This window comes from Orycteropus afer, unplaced genomic scaffold (assembly GCF_000298275.1).
Source record: "Orycteropus afer afer isolate SDZICR_OR568_19922 unplaced genomic scaffold, OryAfe1.0 scaffold00473, whole genome shotgun sequence".
NCBI classification, from domain to species: Eukaryota; Metazoa; Chordata; class Mammalia; order Tubulidentata; family Orycteropodidae; genus Orycteropus; species Orycteropus afer.
Window position 1 is genome coordinate 497,283 of NW_006922060.1, and position 5,144 is coordinate 502,426.

General features: G+C 46.0%; 1 pseudogene; it reads left to right on the forward strand.

Moving 5' to 3' along the window:
• LOC122151470 overlaps positions 1-3,634 on the forward strand; it is a 5,059-nt pseudogene extending 1,425 nt beyond the window's left edge.
• The last annotated feature ends 1,510 nt before the right edge of the window (positions 3,635-5,144 follow it).

The window sequence follows — 5,144 nt, forward strand, 5'->3', positions numbered from 1 at the left end:
GGGACTGGACACTGGAAGAATGAATGCCCAAAGAAAGAGAACAAAAAATATGAAAAACCTGCTCCTGTTAGAACGTTGGTGGCAAGCGAGGACAGTGACTAGGGGAGACGGGACTCAGAACCCCTCCCTGAGTCTTAGGTAACCTTGAAGGTGGAGGGGAAGCCAGTAGAGTTCCTGGTAGATACAGGGGCTCAGTACTCCGTCCTCAATAAGAAAGAGGGAAAGATTTCTTCAAAAACTAGCCTGGTCCAGGGGCAACAAGAGCAAAGCGGTATCATTGGACAACACAGCGACAAGTGAACCTAGGAACTAAACAGGTGTCCCATTCATTCTTAATTGTACCTGACTGTCCTGCACCACTGTTAGGAAGAGACTTATAGTCCAAAGCTCAAACACATATATTCTTCCATAAAAATGGTGTCCAGGTTACTGATGGTGAAGGCTCTCCTCTGCAAGTTCTAACAGTTGCCTTACATGATGAATACCGCTTGTATAAAGGTGTAGAAGACCAACATACAGACTTAATGGATATGGCTCTGTGGCTGGAGGAGTTTCCCCAAGCCTGGGCAGGGACTGGAAGAATTGGACTAGCGAAACACCAACCGCCCATCATTGTGGACTTAAAACCGTCTGCCATACTGGTAAGAGTCCAATAGTATCCCATGCCCAGGGAAGCCCGGGAAGGCATACAACCCCATATCCAGTGGCTGTTACGGGAAGGGGTACTAAAGAGGTGCCGGTCTGCATGGAATACACCTCTCCTACCAGTAAAGAAACCAGGGGGAGAATACTGACTAGTGCAGGATCTGAGAGAGGTAAATCGCCGGGTTGAAAACATATATCCCACAGTCCCTAACCCTTACACGCTGCTCAGCAATCTTCCTCCAGATCATGTGTGGTATACTACCTTGGACTTTAAGGATGCTTTCTTTAGCCTGCCCCTAGCCCCTCAGAGTCAAAACATTTTTGCCTTCGAATGGTTTAACAAAACAGATAAAGTCCTCAGCCAGCTAACCTGGACAAAATTAGTCCAAGGGTTCAAGAACTCGCCCACTTTGTTCAACAAGGCCTTGAGTGACAACTTGCGTGAGTAATGGGGTCAAAACCTGCAAGTAACTTTACTACAATATGTAGATGACTTGTTAATAGCAGCCCCCAACCAGGCAGGGTGCCTTGAAGCAACCAGGAAACTGCTCACCACTCTAGGAGAGCTGGGATATTGAGCCAGTGCCAAGAAAGCTCAGATAGCTAAGCCAGAAGTCACATACTTAGGGTATAAGTTGAGAGGTGGGCAGAGGTAGCTCACTGAAGCCATGAAACAGACTATCCTACAGATTCCCTGACCCACAAGCCTGAGGCAGATAAGAGAATTCTTAGGAACAGTAGGTTATTGCCTTCTGTAGATTCTAGACTTCGCCACAAAAGCGAAGTCACTCTATGAGCTCAGTAGAGAAAGGTCGGAGTGTGACTGGACTCCAGAGAGGGACTCAGCTTTTAAAGAACTTAAGAAAGCACTCCTTGAAGCCCCAGCATTGACATTACCTGACCCCACTAAACCATTTCATCTGTTTGTCGATGAGAAAAAAGGAATAGCCAAGGGGGTCCTAATACAACAACAGGGGCCATGGAAGAGGCCAGTAGCATACCTCTCAAAGAAACTGGATCTAGTAGCAGCAGGATGGCCCCCTGCTTCAGAATTATTGCTGCCACCGCTCTGCTAGTTAAAGATGCAGATAAGTTGACCCATGGACAGACTTTGAAAGTAACCACTCCCCATGCCATTGAAGGAGTGCTCAAACAACCTCCAGGGAAATGGATAACCAACACCAGATTAACGCACTATCAGAACCTATTACTTGACACTCCAAGGGTACAATTCTTAGCCCCAACGGTTTTAAACCCTGCCACCCTGCTACCTAACCCTGACCTAAATATACCTCTGCATGACTGCTCAGAAATACTCGCAGAGGTAAATATGGTCAGAAAGGACTTGCGAGACTGCCCATTGGAGAACAGTGACCTCATCTGGTTCACGGATGGAAGAAGTTTCGTACAGGATGGACTAAGGTATGCGGGGGCTGCAGTGGTAGACAACTGGGAAGAAATTATTTGGGCGGATGCTTTACCGCCAGGAACTTCTGCTCAGAAAGCTGAACTTATCGCCCTAGCAGAAGCATTGGAAAGGGTGGAGGGGAAGAGACTAATGGTGTATACTGACAGCCGTTACGCGTATGCGGCTCTTCGTATACATGGAGCCATCTACCGGGAGCGTGGGTTCAGAACCACAGAAGGAAGAGAAATAAAGAACCAGACAGAAATCCTCCGCTTACTGTCAGCTGTGACCCGGCCACGAATGGTAGCGGTGGTTCACATCCCGGGACATCAGAAGGGACACTCCCCTGAAGCAAGAGGCAACCGAGCAGCGGACCAGGCAGCTAAGAGAGCTGCCCTCCAAGTGGTACAAACTCTAGTAACTGACTTACCTTGCCCGCAACTGGAACCCCTGCCCCCTACTCCCAACTACTCTGAACGAGACATACAGTGGGCTGAAAAATCACCACAGATGGAAAAAGACCAGAATGGATGGTATATGGACTCAGAGAGAAAATTGATTCTGCCAGAAGAATTGGGGCGGCATCTTCTCACACACCTCCACCAAGTGACTCACTTAGGGGAACGGAAAATGTTAGAGTTACTGGACAAAGGACAGGTCCGTATACACCATCAGAAGCAAGTGGCTCAGAGTGTGGTAAACCGGTGCTGGGCCTGTCAGGTGATGAAAATAGGGAAGAGGAAGAACACACATGCAGGTACGAGGGTAAGGGGGAGGGAGCCGGGCCGTCATTGGGAAATAGATTTCACTGACGTTAAACCAGGTAAATATGGATATAAATATCTCCTAGTGTTAGTGGATACTTTCTCAGGATGGGTGGAAGCATACCCTACTAAAGGGGAAACAGCAGTAATAGTAGCCAAGAAAATTTTAGAAGAGATAGTACCCAGATATGGAATGCCTAGAACGTTAGGATCAGACAATGGACCAGCTTTTGTAAGTAAAGTTATCCAGGGCTTAGCCTCGACTCTGGGGGTAAATTGGAAACTACATTGTGAATATAACCCTCAGAGTTCGGGGCAGGTAGAAAGAATGAACAGAACCCTAAAGGAGACCCTATCTAAATTAGCAATAGAAACTGGCAGAGACTGGGTGACCCTCCTTCCCTTCGTGCTCTACTGGGCTAGGAATACCCCGTACACGCTGAATCTGACCCCATTTGAAATAATTTATGGGACGCCACCCCATATTATTTCCAACCTGGAAAAATATCCTGATCAGTTGTCAAAAAATTTAATCTTGGGGATGAAAACTCTCCAAATAATTCAGAAGGAGTTATGGCCCAAACTCCGAGCCATATATGAAGGTCCTCTTAGTGGACAAGGAATGGACCATGGAATTGAACCGGGGGACTGGGTGTGGATAAAGAAGCACCAGCGAAAAACACTGGAACCTAGATGGAGGGGACCTTATGTTGTTGTTCTTGTAACCCCTACTACCCTTAAAGTAAACGGAGTCGGCGCCTGGATACACCACTCCCATATTAGGAAAGCTGACCCACCGGAACAACAGTCAGCGTGAATAAACTGGAAAGCATCCTTGGATCCTGAGAACCCATTGAGAATCAAGTTAACTCCATATGATGGAAATCAGAACCTTCATCCTCACTCTAAACATCTACCGCCTGGTGATCAGCTCAAATGAACATCAACCTTTTAAAGTCACGTAGCGAGTTTGCAACGGACTAACCCACGAGACCTTAAACTCTACCACCCAGAGCACTCCCCTTAATGTGTGGTAGCCTGACTTGTTTTTCCCCCCCTGCAGCACTGACAGACACTTCATTAGGTAAAAACTATATCTGTAGTATCGGATTTTTTACCTGCCCAGGGTATAAACGAAACATTTGACAGTGCGGAGGAGCCCCATGGTATTTTTATAAAAGTTGGAGCTGTGTAACCTCGAATGATAGGGATTGGAAATGGCAAGTACACAACCCAGACTATGTAACATTCTCCTTTGCAGGTCCTCCGTCACCTATCACAACAGCATGTACAGATTGTGACTTAGTAAGAATTTCATTCACTAAACAAGGAAAAAAGGAACTAAGTGGAAATCTGAGCTTACCTGGGGTCTTCAGGTTTGGGACTCCCAGAGTAGGCCTTCTGGGATATTAATAATCTCTCTAGAGGTAGAAAACTTAGATCAGTCAACTATAGGTCCAAACATGGTATTTAACCCCCCAGGGAGGGAGAAACCAACTCCGAAATCCCTGGGGGCAGAGATTCAGACCACTAAGAAAATATTAGCGAGTGCGGCCACCCCAGAAGTGACCTCTAGAGCCCAGGAATATCCCCGGAATAAAGATCCCCTTTAGAACTTATTGCTAGCAGCTTTCCAAACACTTAACCGTACTATTCCTAACCTAACTCAAGCTTGTTGGGTTTGTTACGATGTAAACCCTCCATTTTATGAGGCAATAAGCATTAATACCTCTTTCAGCTATTCTCATGACCAGGGTAATAGAATAAAAAGGGAACCAGTAACTGCAGCTTTTACTTTAGTCACTCTATTTGGCTTAGCAGGGGCCGGTTTAGGAGTGACTTCATTAACTTTGCAGAATCAAAGCATAACTTCCCTGAGAGCAGCTATAGACGAGGACCTTGAAAGAATAGAAGCCTCTATCTCCCATTTAGAGAAATCTTTAACCTCGCTATCAGAAGTAACGTTGCAGAACCGGTGGGGGTTGGATCTTTTGTTTCTCCAACAAGGGGGAGTGTGTGCAGCTCTAGGGGAAGAGTGTTGTTTTATGACGATCATACGGGAGTAGTTCGGGAATCTATAGCCAGGGTACGAGAAGGATTTGCCCTAAGAAAAAAGGAGCGTGAAACTCAGGAAGAATTATTCAAATCTTGGTTTAATGACTCCCCGTAGTTGACTGCCTTGATATCTACTCTCTTAGGACCCTCCATAATCCTTATAATTCTATTAACTTTTAGCCCCTGCATTATAAATAAACTTATATCATTTGTGAAAGATTGAGTTAATACTGTACAACTCATGGTCCTGAGACAACAATATCAGTCCCTAT